This window comes from Lolium perenne, chromosome 5 (assembly GCF_019359855.2).
Source record: "Lolium perenne isolate Kyuss_39 chromosome 5, Kyuss_2.0, whole genome shotgun sequence".
Lineage (NCBI taxonomy): Eukaryota > Viridiplantae > Streptophyta > Magnoliopsida > Poales > Poaceae > Lolium > Lolium perenne.
In genome coordinates, this window is record NC_067248.2 from 73307578 (window position 1) to 73325541 (window position 17964).

Consider the following 17964-nt stretch of genomic DNA (forward strand, 5'->3'; position numbering starts at 1 on the left):
GCTTTAAATTCGTCTTTACGGACTGTTCTGTTTTTGATAGATTCTGCCTTTTATTTCACATTGCCTCTTTTGCTATGTTGGATTTATTTCTTTGACCCATTAATGTCCAGTAGCTTTATGCAATGTCCAGAAGTGAAAATAATGATTGTGTCACCTCTGAATGAGTGAATTATTAATTGTGCACTAACCCTCTAATGAGTTTGCTTGAAGTTTGGTGTGAAGGAAGTTTTCAAGGGTCAAGAGAGGAGAATGATATACTATGATCAAGAGGAGTGAAAGCTCTAAGCTTGGGGATGCCCCCGTGGTTCACCCCTGCATATTTTAAGAAGACTCAAGCGTCTAAGCTTGGGGATGCCCAAGGCATCCCCTTCTTCATCGACAACATCATCAGGTTCCTCCCCTGAAACTATATTTTTATTCAATCACATCTTGTGTTCTTTACTTGGAGCGTCGGTTTGTTTTTGTTTTTGTTTTTGTTTGAATAAGATGGATCCTAGCATTCACTTTGTGGGAGAGAGACACGCTCCGCTGTTGCATATGGACACATGTGTCCTTAGGCTTTACTCATAATGTTCAAGGCGAAGTTTCTTCTTCGTTAAATTGTTATATGGTTGGAATTGGAAAATGCTACATGTAGTAATTCTAAAATGTCTTGGATAATGTGATACTTGGCAATTGTTGTGCTCATGTTTAAGCTCTTGCATCATATGCTTTGCACCCATTAATGAAGAAATACATAGAGCTTGCTAAAATTTGATTTGCATATTTGGTCTCTCTAAGGTCTAGATAATATCTAGTATTGAGTTTTGAACAACAAGGAAGACGGTGTAGAGTCTTATAATGTTTACAATATGTCTTTTATGTGAGTTTTGCTGCACTTGTTCATCCTTGAGTTTGCTTCAAATAACCTTGCTAGCCTAAACCTTGTATCGAGAGGGAATACTTCTCATGCATCCAAAATCCTTGAGCCAACTACTATGCCATTTGTGTCCACCATACCTACCTACTACATGGTATTTCTCCGCCATTCCAAAGTAAATTGCTTGAGTGCTACCTTTAAATAATTCAAAATTTATCACCTCTTATTTGTGTCAATGTTTTATAGCTCATGAGGAAGTATGTGGTGTTTTATCTTTCGATCTTGTCATTTACTTTTGACAGACTTTCACAATGGACTAGTGGCACATCCGCTTATCCAATAATTTTGCAAAAAGAGCTGGCAATGGGGTTCCCAGCCCCAATTAATTAACTTTCATTAATAATTCTCTTCACATGTTTTGCCCTGATTCATCAGTAAGCAACTTAATTTTGCAAATAGACACTCCTCCATGGTATGTGAATGTTGGAAGGCACCTGAGGATTCGGTTAGCCATGGCTTGTGTAAGCAAAAGGTTGGGAGGAGTGTCATCCATAAATAAAAAAAACTAAACTAAAGTACATGTGTAAACAAAAGAGAAGAGGGATGATCTACCTTGCTGGTAGAGATAACGTCCTTCATGGGAGCCGCTCTTGAAAGTCTGGTTGATGAGGTAGTTAGAGTGCCCACTAGCATTCGTTGACAACAACAAACACCTCTCAAAATTTTACTTTTATGCTCTCTTTATGTTTTCAAAACCAAAGCTCTAGCACAAATATAGCAATCGATGCTTTCCTCTTTGAAGGACCTTTCTTTTAATTTTATTGTTGAGTCAGTTTACCTATCTCCCTCTACCTTAAGAAGCAAACACTTGTGTGAACTGTGCATTGATTCCTACATACTTGCATATTGCACTTGTTATATTACTTTATGTTGACACTATCCATGAGATATACATGTTATAAGTTGAAAGCAACCGCTGAAACTTAATCTTCCTTTGTGTTGCTTCAATACCTTTACTTTGATTTATTGCTTTATGAGTTAACTCTTATGCAAGACTTATTGATGCTTGTCTTGAAGTACTATTCATGAAAAGTCTTTGCTTTATGATTCATTTGTTTACTCATGTCATTACCATTGTTTTGATCGCTGCATTCATTACATATGCTTACAATAGTATGATCAAGGTTATGATGGCATGTCACTTCAGAAATTATCTTTGTTATCGTTTTACCTGCTCGGGACGAGCAGAACTAAGCTTGGGGATGCTGATACGTCTCCAACGTATCGATAATTTCTTATGTTCCATGCTACTTTATTGATGATACCTACATGTTTTATGCACATTATATGTTGTATTTACGCATTTTCTGGAACTAACCTATTAACAAGATGCCGAAGTGCCAGTTCCTGTTTTCTGCTGTTTTTGGTTTCAGAAATCCTAGTAACGAAATATTCTCGGAATTGGACGAAATCAACGCCCAGGTTCCTATTTTGCCCGGAAGCATCCAGAACACCCGAGAGCCGCCAGAGGAGGGCCCTGTGGGCCCCAGATGATAGGGTGGCGCGGCCTGGGCCCTGGCCGCGCCAGCCTATGGTGTGGTGGCCCCAGGCCCCCTCCGAGGCTGCCCTTTCGCCTATATAAAGCCCCTGCATCGAAAACCCTTACGGAGGAAGCCACGGTACGCGAAACCTTCCAGAGCCGCCGCCATCGCGAAGCCAAGATCTGGGGGACAGAAGTCTCTGTTCCGGCACGCTGCCGGACGGGGAAGTGCCCCCGGAAGGCTTCTCCATCGACACCGCTGCCATCTCCACCGCCATCTTCATCACCGCTGCTGCTCCCATGAGGAGGGAGTAGTTCTCCATCGAGGCTCGGGGCTGTACCGGTAGCTATGTGGTTAATCTCTCTCCTATGTACTTCAATACAATAATCTCATGAGCTGCCTTACATGATTGAGATTCATATGATGATGCTTGTAATCTAGATGTCATTATGCTAGTCAAGTGGGTTTTACTTATGTGATCTCCGGAGACTCCTTGTCCCACGTGTGTAAAGGTGACAGTGTGTGCACCGTGTGGGTCTCTTAGGCTATATTTCACATAATACTTATTCACTGTTATGAATGGCGTAGTGAAGTGCTTATTTATATCTCTTTATGATTGCAATGTGTTTTGTATCACAATTTATCTATGTGCTACTCTAGCAATGTTATTAAAGTAGTTTTATTCCTCCTACACGATGTAATGGTGACAGTGTGTGCATCCGTGTTAGTACTTGGTTTATGCTATGATCATGATCTCTTGTAGATTGCGAAGTTAACTATTGCTATGATAGTATTGATGTGTATTATTCCTCCTACATAAGCATGAAGGTGACAGTGTGCATGCTATGTTAGTACTTGGTTTAGTAGTGTCGATCTTTCTTGCACTCTAAGGTTATTTAAATATGAACATCTAATTGTGGAGCTTGTTAACTCCGGCATTGAGGGTTCGTGTAATCCTACGCAATGTGTTCATCATCCAACAAGAGTGTAGAGTATGCATTTATCTATTCTGTTATGTGATCAATGTTGAGAGTGTCCACTAGTGAAAGTCTAATCCCTAGGCCTTGTTCCTAAATACTGCTATCGCTGCTTGTTTATCGTTTTGTGTTACTACTGCTGCAAGCATTACTACGCATGTTTACTTCCTGCAATATTACTACCATCAATCGCACGCCAGCGAGCTATTTTCTGGCGCCGTACTACTGCTCATATTCATCCATACCACTTGTATTTCACTATCTCTTCGCCGAACTAGTACACCTATTAGGTGTGTTGGGGACACAAGAGACTTCTTGCTTTGTGGTTGCAGGGTTGCATGAGAGGGATATCTTTGACCTCTTCCTCCCTGAGTTCGATAAACCTTGGGTAATCCACTTAAGGGAAACTTGCTGCTGTTCTACAAACCTCTGCTCTTGGAGGCCCAACACTGTCTACAAGAATAGAAGCACCCGTAGACATCAAGCATCAAGTTTTCCCTCAGAAAGAAATCAAGGTTATCGAACCAGTAGGAACCAAGAAGCACGTGAAGATTGTTGGTGGAGGAGTGTAGTGCGACGCAACACCAGTGAAACCGGCGCCAACGTGGAACCTGCACAACACAATCAAGATACTTTGCCCCAACGTAACAATGAGGTTGTCAATCTCACCGGCTTGCTGAAAACAAAGGATTAAGCGTATCGAGTGGAAGATGGTGTTTGTTTGCAAAGAACAGTAAGAAACAATAATTGCAGTGGAATGTATTCAGATGTAAAAGAATGGACTGGGGTCCAAAGTTCACTAGTGGTGTCTCTCCAATAAGATAACTAACATGCTGGGTGAACAAATTACAGGTGGGCAATTGACAAATCAAGATTCAATACATATCAACGATGATTACTATGTGATTTAATCAGGGCATTACGACAAAGTACATAGACCGCTATCCAGCATGCATCTATGCCTAAATAATCCACCTTCGGGTTATCATCCGAACCCCCTCCAGTATTAAGTTGTAAACAACAGATAATTGCATTAAGTATGGTGCGTAATGTAATCAACACAAATATCCTTAGACAAAGCATCGATGTTTTATCCCTAGTAGCAACAGCACATCCACAACCTTAGAACTTTCTGTCACTGTCCCGGATTCAATGGAGGCATGAACCCACTATCGAGCATAAATACCCCCTCTTGGAGTTACAAGTATCAACTTGGCCAGAGCCTCTACTAGCAACGGAGAGCATGCAAGAACATAAACAACACATATATGATAGATTGATAATCAACTTAACATAGTATTCTAGATTCATCGGATCCCACCAAACACAACATGTAGCATTACAAATAGATGATCTTGATCATGTTAGGCAGCTCACAAGATCTAAACAATGATAGCACATGCGGAGAAGACAACCATCTAGCTACTGCTATGCACCCATAGTCCAAGGATGAACTACTCACGCATCAATCCGGAGGCGGGCATGATGATGTATAGCCCCTCCGGTGATGATTCCCCTCTCCGACAGGGTGCCGGAGGCGATCTCCTGAATCCCCCGAGATGGGATTGGCGGCGGCAGCGTCTCTGGAAGGTTTTCCGTATCGTGGCTCTCGGTACAGGGGTATTCGCGACGAAGGCTTTAAGTAGGCGGAAGGGCAACGCAGGGGGCCACACGAGGGCCCCACACAACAGGCCGGCGCGGCCAAGGGCTAGGCCGCGCCGCCCTATTGTGTCGGCGCCTCGTGGCCCCACTTCCTTTCCCCCTCGGTCTTCTGGAAGCTTCGTGTAAAAATAGGACCCTAGGCATTGATTTCGTCCAATTCCGAGAATATTTTCTTACTAGGATTTCTGAAACCAAAAACAACAGAAAACAGCAACTGCCGCTTCGGCATCTTGTTAATAGGTTAGTGCCGGAAAATTTATAATAATACTGTAAAGTATGTATAAAACATTCAAGTATTGTCATAAAAGTAGCATGGAACATAAGAAATTATAGATACGTTTGAGACGTATCAAACCTGCACAACACAATACTTTGCCCCAACGTAACAGTGAGGTTGTCAATCTCACCGGCTTGCTGAAAACAAAGGATTAAACATATTGTGTGGAAGATGATGTTTGGTTGCAAAGAACAGTAGAGAACAATGATTGCAGTAGATTGTATTCAGATGTAAAGAATGGACCGGGGTCCACAGTTCACTAGTGGTGTCTCTCCAATAAGATAAATAACATGCTGGGTGAACAAATTACAGGCGGGCAATTGACAAATAAAGATTCAATACATATCATGATGATTACTATGAGATTTAATCAGGGCATTACGACAAAGTACATAGACCGCTATCCAGCATGCATCTATGCCTAAATAATCCACCTTCAGGTTAGCATCCGCACCCCTTCCAGTATTAAGTTGTAAACAACAGACAATTGCATTAAGTATGGTGCGTAATGTAATCAACACAAATATCCTTAGACAAAGCATCGATGTTTTATCCCTAGTAGCAACAGCACATCCACAACCTTAGAACTTTCTCACATCCCTGCATTCAATGGAGGCATGAACCCACTATCGAGCATAAATACCCCCTCTTGGAGTTACAAGTATCAACTTGGCCAGAGCCTCTACTAGCAACGGAGAGCATGCAAGAACATAAACAACACATATATGATAGATTGATAATCAACTTGACATAATATTCTATATTCATCGGATCCCGCCAAACACAACATGTAGCATTACAAATAGATGATCTTGATCATGTTAGGCAGCTCACAAGATCTAAACATGATAGCACAAGAGGAGAAGACAACCAACTAGCTACTGCTATGGACCCATAGTCCAAGGATGAACTACTCACGCATCAATCCGGAGGCGAGCATGATGATGTAGAGCCCTCCGGTGATGATTCCCCTCTCCGGCAGGGTGCCGGAGGCGATCTCCTGAATCCCCCGAGATGGGATTGGCGGCGGCGGCGTCTCTGAAAGGTTTTCCGTATCGTGGCTCTCGGTACAGGGGTATTCGCGACGAAAGCTTTAAGTAGGCGGAAGGGCAGGTCAGAGGGCGGCGCGAGGGCCCCACACCATAGGGCGGCGCGGGGCCCACCCTGGCCGCGCGGCCCTGTGGTGTGGGCGCCTCGTCGCCCCACTTCGTTATCCCTTCGGTCTTCCGGAAGCTTCGTGGAAAAATAGGACCCTGGGCGTTGATTTCGTCCAATTCCGAGAATATTTCCTTACTAGGATTTCTGAAACCAAAAACAGCAGAAAACTGCAACTGGCGCTTCGGCATCTTGTTAATAGGTTAGTGCCGGAAAATGTATAATAATGATGTAAAGTATGTATAAAACATTCAAGTATTGTCATAAAAGTAGCATGGAACATAAGAAATTATAGATACATTTGAGACGTATCATTCCCCTCCTCTCTGCCGCTGCCGCCGACGCTGGCCACGGTGTCGGCGGCCCTGGTACCGAACGGTGCTAGGGGAGGTGGACATGGTGGCCATCTCCTCGATGCGGCTGGGGCTGCGGTGTCGGGGATGGACGGGGCGGTGGTCGGGGCGGCGTTCCCCGGCCAGGCGGCGGCAACAGTCTTCACTGGGCCTTCGCCGTGGGTCTAGGCTGCCCACCTAGACCGGTCGTCTTCCTGGCGGTGCGAGCGGGCATTGGACGTCGCCGCCAGGTCGCCGGTCTGGCCAACGCTCACGGGCAAAGCGCCCTCGTGGAGGCGGCGGTGAACCACTGGTGCGGACTTCGATCCGATCGGTTGGGACTTGGGCTGCCGGTCAAGATGGACTTTAGGGCCAAGATCTAGGCCGGAGTGGTCCATCCAGGGAGACGCGGGTTCTGAAGGGGGCTTGGCCACGCTGACGAAGCATCACTCTAGATTCTCATCTCTTGGTAAGCTCTGCTCTAATAAAGGAGGTGGTCCTAAGGTTCCTTCTCAGCGCCAAGGTGATGATATGCTGGATGCTTGTCGTCATCGATCTGGCTAAAGTGTCATGTTCCGGAAGGCTCCGCCGACGAGCTCCACTAGGCGCATAATGCCTGGAGTTTGCTGGTTCGGAAGGGATTCGGTCGTGCGCACCCATGTTTTACTCTAACCGTTTGGTTTTAGAGGGAGTGCTTTGAAGCTCTAATGATTCTTAATAGCGTGGGGCATGTTCCCGTTTCATGGTGCTGGCAGAGAATGTCATGGAAGCCAAGATATGAGGTATGGCAATGACGGTTCAAGTCTGGGTGGCGATGAGGAATTGGCTTGGTGTTTCATAACTTGGAGCAGCAAAATGATAGTGGGGGCGACTGCACAGGAGAAGTTCATAGTCTTATCTTTCATGGTGAAAATCCAAGGTCTGGCCTTAATTGGTTGTGCATGTCAATGTCCTTGTTGAAGGCATTGTTTTGAGAGCGAGGACTTTCTTCGGGGTGAAAACCTAAGATCTATGATCGGGCGATGACGGTGCTTGTGCTCTGTTTCCTTTTTGGAGGCGTTGCTTTTGGAGAACTTGAACTTCTGGTGATGTCCTGGTGGTGTTTGGACTGATGTTTAAAGGAATTGATCATTGTAGCGGGACTTTTCTTATTTGTAATTCTTCTCTCTTTTTTGGTTGCGTGCCTCCCTAATATACCGCTAGGGCAATACGTTGTTGCAGAGGTTGAGTGTAATTGGTATCTCTACGATATTAATATATACTCATTATCGGAAAAAAAAGTCTTCTACTTTACCCAAGGCATCAGACAACCTCCCTCCCAGCAATATACAAGAAGCAAAGAAAGGCGATAAGTCTTCTACCTCACAATCTGTAGATGAAGCACTTATCCACATAAAGCTTCTCAAGGAAATTCTGGATAATCAAACTATGCTTCTTACACATCAAGCATTTCATAATGTAAGACTCAATTAAGTACATTAATATGTGGACCAAGTATCACCTCAATCATCTCTCTCAACAATCAAGGACTATCAGATCCTCTCCTCTATGTTCACGAGCAAAGTCCAATGTTGACAACACACTTTTTGGTATTTCAATGACAAAGAGGGAAAGAAAGTGTACTGTGTTCCTCAAAAAAAAAAAAAGTGAAGCTCCAATGAGAGTAGCATCGGAATATTGAACGTTCATGGAGCACCCTGTGTGGTTTCAATAATCAATGGTCATTTCTATAAGCTAATGGTTGTATTGAGTTATACTTGAAGGATATGTCCATACGCAATGCTTAAGCCATATGTTGGTGTCAAGATTGAAAGAAAAAGAAAGTGAAGAAGATAAATGATGACCAAGACGTTAACCAAGGAGTGATCCGAAGATTGGTCATGATAGAGTTGGTCAAATGAAAAATATGTCTTGAAGAAGAACAAGCATGTGTATCTTCAAGACATCAAAAAATAAAGAAAAACAATGAAGTGCATGCTCAAGATGAGTCATCTCGAATATGTCATATGCTTGAATCTTGCCGTTCATATAGTGATCATGGATATGTGAAGTTGTTCCGAAGAAGAGGCTCTCCCATGACGGATTATGGGAGAGCAATTCACAAGACTTCACTAAACAAGCACAATCAGGAATGGTGTTCCACTTTGAAGCGGTCAAGATTCTCGTCAACTATCTCAAGTGGAATATGCGCAAAGCGAAATTTTGTTGTTGATAGGGATTATTTCCTATCGGTGCCACGGTGTTAGTTCGTAGACCGGTTTATAAGATAGTTAGCCTAGTATCAAGAGGGGTTCTTGAGTGAGCAATTTGACCTATCGTCCGGAGAGAACTTAACATTTGCATCCTTGTTATCATATTTCTTGGTTGTTATTTGGTTCTTATTTATGTGAAAATTTAGAGCTTGTGGTTATCTCCATGATAAGCACAAGTTCATCGAAAACGGATTCATATGCAATGTCTATTGCACTCACGTTATTGAAGGTCAAACCTTTCATCATTTGGTATTATCATCCCTTGCTGGAATATTATAGTTTTTTGAATGATCTTGTAAAGATCGTTCCTATCATCGAAACGAGTTCAAGATCATCAAAATTGAAATCTGAATACTCAAATTATGGTTGTTTTGTTTTCAGAGACAGAGACTCTGATCCCAGAGGGCCGGATACTTCAGCTCAGTTTTCTAGTTGTGTCTTGCCCCGGAACCTCCGCGGTAGCTAGGCTGGGGACAACGACCCCATAGGTTTTTCCCTCTCATCACAAAAGTTTATCATTTTTTTGTGTGTGTTTCATCTTGTCTTTGGTTTTCTTCTCTGTGATGATTCCCAAATTTCATGGAACCTTCCTCACCTCGCTTGGAATTTTCATAGGCTTTCCCTCCTTAAAACCCAAAATTCCATGTGGAGATCGATAAACCTTATCCTACCACCCACCAAAGGAACACCTAGTTTAATGTCTTGTGAAATTTCACCAAAGCTACCATAATACTCCACTCTTCTTATAACACCATTCCATGAAAAATAAATTCATAGCCCAATACAATATTCCTGAAATATTCAATATTTTAATGACATTTCTGGTCCAAAAATGTTTTGACCGACCTATACACCTCATAATATATAACCTCAAATTTCCAGGAGAAAAATAATTTGGTATTATCTACATTTCATTTTTTGGGGCCAAATACATTTGAGCAATTTATCTACCACCTCTTTTGTAAGCCAAATTTGATGCCATGTAGCAATCTGCAAACAAACATTTTCAAAATATTTTTTCCAAAATGATATTGTGCATATTCTAGTTATGCTAGGTACATCCCAACCACATATTAAAATCTTTGATCAATTGCTTCTCATTTACCCCACTAAAACCACCCAAAACATTTTTAGCTGATTGAAACTTTCAAAATATTTTCATTGAAAAGCATTTTTCCTAGATGGGAAAATACCCATTTTAGGTTCAACTTGTGCAAAAGAAGCCTGGTGACCGGGTGTATACGTGAGCACGCGTTGCCTGCTCAACACGTGTCTAACGTTATCCATTAATCCGTTAACACGGGGGCCGCTTCTGTCCTCTTCTGCCACCCACCCGATACGGACAAGTATCTTTGATTATCCATCGTCTCTCTCCACTCTTCCTGACAAGAGAAAGGGGATTTGAGGTCCAACGCGAGCGCCATACGACCCAGAGGTTGAAACTGCCGCCGCCCCGCATCTCAAGCGGTCGCCGGACCTGGAGATGTTGGCCTGCTGAACAAGCGACTTCCCTATCAGCGAGGGAAGAGGGGATCGACAGGGTGCACGGAGGCCGGCTTCAGGGACGGACACGGCCACGCTCCACCTCGCGGCGGCCGGCGGCGCCGCGCACGCGGTCACCGCCACCCACCTGCTGCTCGCCGTCGGCGCGTCCACGGAGGCGCTGTCCGCGTCCGGTCTCTCGTTGTCGCTGCCGCAAACTCTCCTCTCGCGTTCATTGCAGGCCAGCCGCCGCCGTTGCAAGCCGTCCACTGCGTCGTCCACCGCCATCGTCCAGAGCCGTCAGCCGCTGTCGCAAGCCGTCAGCCGCCGTTGTAGATAGCTGTCAGCCACCCACCGTCGCAAGCCGTCCGCCGCCGCAAGCTGTCAGCTCTCTCTCTCCCGTCGCAAGCCTTCCGCCGTCGTCGTCATCACTCGCTGCCGGCAAGTCGTCTGCCCTTCGCCGCCGCCGCAAGCCCGTCTGTCGCTGTCATCGTCGCTGCCGCGAACCTGTCCGCTGCTGCTGTCAGGCTACAACGTCCCCGTGTCCATCGCTGCTCGGCGCATTGACATCGCGCGGCCAGCCTGTACCTGCTACTCTCGTAGGCCTTGACTGGAATTTATATCAACAATCTTATACTCCCTAGCTGATCCAAACACTCTGAATTTGAGGACGGAAAAAACACGAACCCAGGCAAAGTTGGACGCCATGGACACCCCTGCGTCATGCCGTCATGCGCCCCTCCATGGCCGGACAAGCGGGCCGACGTTGCTCGCCCCGTGGAGTGAGGGGCCAAGCCAGCTCACCGGCGGCAGATGCTCGACCCCAAGGGGAACATCTCAGCCCCGCTCCGGCTATCTGCTACCGCCGCTGTAGATCACGCACCGTCTTCTGCGCGTCGAGCGTGTCAGCGTGACCATCTTCTTGAATCGCAGAGAGAAGGCAGGTCGGGGCGGCGACTGGACGGGCGGGGCAGCCTCTGCCTCCCTATTTTTCCAGCGCCGGCGACGAAGAATCCCCCCCCCCCGAATCCAGCCGAAGCTGCGCATCCGACATCCCGTTGACTTCTAGATCTTCCGGCACTGTTCGAGATGTTTCCAGCGAGGTCGTTTTGTCTCTAGCGATGGAGATTTGCGGGGCTCGATTGAGAAGGATAAAGTTCTCCGCTCTCTCGCCGTTGCCGCTGCGGGTACGGGAGGGGCGCGAGCTCCACCGATGGCCCCTCCACCCGCCACTCCGACAGGTCCCTCCGCCCCGATGCGACAGCTCCGTCCGCTACCCATCCGCCCGCTGTCCCATTGCTCCCCACTCCGTTGGCGGCCAACCCCTGCGAAAGACGCAAGGCGAGGCGAGGATGACGCTCGATGGCGCCGTCCAGCCTCCATGGGCGAGAACCTGCACCTCCATTGTCCCTCTGTCCCGGCCAGGCAGCGGAGCGAAGGCAACTGCCGGCGTGCAGCCTGCAGCGGGGTGGGCGGTGGCCTCTTGGAGTCTTGGTGCAGGTTGGGGAAGAAATAGACGCCTAGACTGGAGTAAAAAAGAGGACGATATCAACTTGAAAAAGCAGGTTAACGCCGTTTGGTGTCCGTTTGTGAGGCCAGAATCTCAAAGAGAATCCACGTTAATGGATGCATGCTCACGCGGTTACCAAATCTACTCTCTTGGGCCAGATAGGGAGCTGTAGTCCTCCAAATTAGGTGAGGTTTTGTGCACCGTACACCAAATGAAATTTCAAAACTTTTTAAAAACCACGATTTTCTATAAATGAAACCTTTGTCATTGAAGATTTTTGAAAATACAAAACAATTGAAATGAGCTCGGAAGCTTTGGTGAGGTTTTTGAAAATTATTAGATCTAGGGTTTTAGTATGTTATAGGCATACACAAGTATGTGGCCCAATGCCACTGGCTGGCATGACCACCCTGTGGTCACCGCCGGCAACCAATACCATGCGCCGCCAGGTTATGGTCGCCGTCGTCCTGCCTCCCCCGCCTGGTCAACCTTGTCCAAACGACGCCTGCATGCTCTCCCACCTCCTGCACCCCTGAGCAATGCTCATCCCCTTCTTCAACGGCCGCGACTGTGCCGAACCGTCGACCGCCCCTACCGCTGCACTGTTCTGCCCGGGACCCCCCTTCCGCCCAGACCCCACCGCAGCACCGCCCTGCCCAGGCCCCCCAAGAACTTCCTTGTCAGCCTCGCTCTTATCCTCTCCTCCTGTCCCTGTTGCAAAACCACGGGCGCCCACCGAATCGACCCAAATCTTTCCGCAAAAAAAAAAAGAATCGACCCAAATCGTCTCCGAGGGTCCTCAGATCATCGCGACCGATTTAAAGCTTTATACTCCAATTAAAATGTCAGGAAAGGTCAATATTATTCCCCTATATCTCCCGGTGTCCTCAGTTTTACGAATGGTGTCCCGTGGCCTCGGCACCGACCACGTCTGGACGTGGTCGTGCTCGCAGACACGAGCTCCTCGCGGCGCCTCCTGTGCTTCCCCGCGACCGTGGACTGCCTTAATCGACGCGTATAATCACTGAGATCTCGATCGTGACCTCGGATACCACCAGCGAGCCTCGGAGCATCGGCATCGTTCTCGTCCGCGCCTCTCTGCGCGTCGGCCTCGATGAAGACGACGGCGTCGTCCCAAAACAGAAACGCGTAACGCGTACCGTTTCATCGCGTGGCCGCGTGGGCCTCCTGGCGGCCTAAGGCCAGCCCAGGCTGGTGGCCTGCGGCGACACGGCCGTCCGCGCCAGCGCCAGCGCACGGCCAGCCAACCCGTCTCAATTTCAGCCCGTTAAGGCCTTCGTTTTGTAGGGATTGTATCGAGACGAGGAATTTGTTTCAGGGTTTGCGCGAAATAATTAAAAAAGGGCTCGCTTCGCATGTGACAAGGACCGCGCTGCGGTGCTAAAACATAGCACATATCTAGGAAGTGGTCTTTCTGCTCGCCATGTGTCGCAAGTGAAAGCGGAGTGGGGATGAAGGAAGAGAGAGAAGACAGAGAGGCTGCGTTATATCAGTTTTTTCCTTTATTTTTGTATATTTGTTTTTTCAAAATTAAATATCTTGAGAACCGTAAGTTCAAATTACAATCCATTTTCACTTTTGAGATCCTCGCGTCCAGATCTTCAAAACTAGATTCTATGTTGATAGGTTTCGAAATATTTTTTTCCGTAGTTTCAATACTAGTATTGTTGTCCTTGTGGTGTGTACCTAACTGTACTCATGTTTCAACTGATAAATACTACTGCTTTTAGTATATTTGATGCAGTTTTTCCCTTTACCCAGTAATTGTAGTTAATCGTAGGCGCGATCAGATTCTGTCTTACATCTCATCTTTTCAGATGTATCTTGATCGTACTTATGTACCTATAGCTGCTTGTGTGTGTCATTATATTTCTGTACCTGTATTTGATGCAGTTTAGTACTCGCTCGTGTGTCGGTTTAGTACTCGCTCGCGTGTTCACCCGTACTTAGTCTGTTTAGTACTCGCTCGTACGTCTGTTTAGTACTCGCGCGTTTGTTAGTTTAGTACTCGCTCGTGTGTCGGTTTAGTACTCGCTCGTGTTTTCATCCGTACTTACTCGGGTTAGTACTCGCTCGTGTGCATACTTGTACCTGCTCATGTGTCACTTTGTATCGTGTATGGTGGTGTGTACACCTGTAGAGTTTGTAGTATGGGCTGTACTAGTCTTTTTGTTATATTCTACGTATCTAGAGCAAGAAAAAACAATCAGATGGATGCATGCAAGCTAGGTACCCGATCAATCCATGCTCGTACCTGCCCACGTGCCATCGTACTCGTGCACCCTCGCGTTTGGTACTCGCGCTCGCTCGGGTCGGGATAGCTGGTATCTGCCCACGCGTCCTCGTATTTGTGCTCGCTCGCGTTTGGTACTCGCGCGCGCTCCGGTCGCTGGTACATGCCCACGCGCCCACGTGTCGGCGTACGTACCCACGCGCCCACGCATGTACGTAGTAGCGCGTACGTACCCACGCGCCCATGCGCTCGGGAGTAGCGCCACGCGTCGCTCGCAGAGCGTCGCCTGGGGACGGTTCGGACCTTTCCAAAGCTCGGCCTCTAGGTAATCATACTCGGGTTTGGGTTGATCCCGTGCCTCCACCATATCCCTACTAATTGAGAACAAGCAAGTGCGTACCTCTTTGCCCTATATGAGAGCTCTCCACGATAGTCGAGTGGTGCGCGAGGGTTGTGTGTTCTGGCCTTGTTTCATTTCTACCCATTGGACCACGTGGCGGCGCAGGATAAAAGATTGCAGGGGAGGGGACAAGAGGTCGCGTCTAGGGCAGAGAAACCCTATCCACGTTTCCTCCCTGCTGCCCCCTCTCTCTTCCTGGCACCTTTCCCTCTTCCCCTCTCTCTCCGTTCGTCCTCTATCACTCGTTCACAAGGCAGCGTCATCCATGGTGCGGGCAAGCCAGTGGAAGAAGACAGGGTCCAACTCCGCGGCTTGCCGGCCAGAGCGGCGTGACCCTAGCGATGGTGGCGGAGGCGGTGCTGGACCACGACGGATTGGCAGGCGGCCTCGTCTACAAGCACAAGGTGAGAAATATGAATTTGGAAAGATCAATCGCGTGGTCATCTTCTTACTAGTTGCTTCCTATTGATGCGCGTAGATGTACACGTCCGTTGGGAACCCCAAGAGGAAGGTATGATGCGCACAGCATCAAGTTTTCCCTCAGAAAGAAACCAAGGTTATCGAACCAGTAGGAGCCAAGAAGCACGTGAAGGTTGTTGGTGGAGGAATGTAGTGCGGCGCAACACCAGTGAAACCGGCGCCAACGTGGAACCTGCACAACACAATCAAAGTACTTTGTCCCAACGTAACAGTGAGGTTGTCAATCTCACCGGCTTGCTGAAAACAAAGGATTAAGCGTATCGAGTGGAAGATGGTGGTTGTTTGCAAAGAACAGTAAAAACAGTAGAATGTATTCAGATGTAAAAGATTGGACCGGGGTCCACAGTTCACTAGTGGTGTCTCTCCAATAAGATAACTAACATGCTGGGTGAACAAATTACATGCGAGCAATTGACAAATAAAGATTCAATACATATCAACGATGATTACTATGTGATTTAATCAGGGCATTACGACAAAGTACATAGACCGCTATCCAGCATGCATCTATGCCTAAATAATCCACCTTCAGGTTATCATCCGAACCCCTTCCAGTATTAATTTGCGAACAACAGATAATTGCATTAAGTATGGCGCATAATGTAATCAACACAAATATACTTAGACAAAGCATCAATGTTTTATCCCTAGTAGCAACAGCACATCCACAACCTTAGAACCTACTGTCACGATCCCAGATTTAATGGAGGCATGAACCCACTATCGAGCATAATTACTCCCTCTTGGAGTTACAAGTATCAACTTGGCCAGAGCCTCTACTAGCAACGGAGAGCATGCAAGAACATAAACAACACATATATGATAGATTGATAATCAACTTAACATAATATTCTATATTCATCGGATCTCGCCAAACAACATGTAGCATTACAAATAGATGATCTTGATCATGTTAGGCAGCTCACAAGATCTATAACAATGAAAGCACAAGCGGAGAAGACAACCATCTAGCTACTGCTATGGACCCATAGTCCAAGGATGAACTACTCACGCATCAATCCGGAGGCGGGCATGATGATGTAGAGCCCCTCCGGTGATGATTCCCCTCTCCGGCAGGGTGCCGGAGGCGATCTCCTGAATCCCCCGAGATGGGATTCGCGGCGGCGGCCTCTCAGTAATGTTTTCCGTATCGTGGCTCTCGGTATAGGGGGTTTCGCGATGGAGGCTTTAAGTAGGCCGAAGGGTAGGTCAAAGGGCGACGCGAGGGGGCCACACACCAGGCCGGCGCGACCAGGGCTTGGGACGCGCCGCCTTGGTGTGTTCCCACCTCGTGGCCCCACTTCCTTTCCCTTTCGGTCTTCTGGAAGTTTCGTGCAAAAATAGGACCCTGGACGTTGATTTCGTCCAATTCCGAGAATATTTCCTTACTAGGATTTCTGAAACCAAAAACAGCAGAAAAACAGCAACTGGCACTTCGGCATCTTGTTAATAGGTTAGTGCCGGAAAATGTAAAATAACGCTGTAAAGTATGTGTAAAACACTCAAGTATTGTAATAAAAGTAGCATGGAACATAAGAAATTATAGATACGTTTGCGACGTATCAAGCATCCCCAAGCTTAGTTCCTACTCGTCCTCGAGTAGGTAAACGATAACACAAATAATTTCTGAAGTGACATGCTACCAACATAATCTTGATCAACATTATTGTAAAGCATATGAGATGAATGGAGTGATCTGAACAAAAGATTGCTAACAAAGATAATGACTAAACAAATGAATCATATAGCAAAACTTTTCATGAATAATAGTTTCAAACAAGTATCAATAAGAGTTGCATAAGAGATAACTCATAAGCAATAAATTCAAAGTAGAATGCATTGAAGCAACACAAAGGATGATTAAGTTTCAGCAATTGCTTTCAACTTGTAACATGTATATCTCATGGATATTTGTCAACATAGAGTAATATAACAGGTGCAATAAGTAAACATGTAAGAATCAATGCACACAGTTAACACAAGTGTTTGCTTCTAAGATAGAAGGGAATGGGTAAACTGACTCAACAATAAGTAAAAGATTGGCCCTTCGCAGAGGAAAGCATGGATTACTATTTTTGTGCTAGAGCTTTTATTTTGAAAACATAGAAACAATTTTGTCAACGGTAGTAATAATTCATATGTGCTATGCGTAATACTTCCTACAAGTTGCATGTCTCATGCATAGAGTACCAATAGTGCTCGCACCTTGTCCTACTATCTCGGAAACACGGATTCTCATCGCATAACATATGCTTCAACCAAGTGTCACAAAGGGGTACCTCTATGCCGCCTGTACAAGTGTCTAAGGAGAAAGCACGCATTGGATTTCTCGCTTTTCATTATTCTCAACTTAGACATCCGTACCGGGACAACATAGACAACAGATAATGGACTCCTCTTTTTAATGCTTAAGCATTCAACAATAGTTAATATTCTCATAAGAGATTGAGGTTGTATGTCCAAACTGAAACTTCCACCATGATACATGGCTTTAGTTGGTGGCCCAATGTTCTTCTCTAACATATGCATACTCAAACCATTTGATCGCGAAGTCCACTACTTCAGACAAGACGAACATGCATAGCATCTCACATGATATCCAACAAAGATAAAGTTGATGGCGTCCCCAGAAAACATGGTTACCGCTCAACAAGCAACTTATAAGAATTAAGACACATAACTACATATTCATTACCACAATAGTTTTTAAGCTATTTGTCCCATGAGCTATATATTGTAAAGGTAGAGGAATGAAATTTAAAGGTAGCACTCAAGTAATTTAC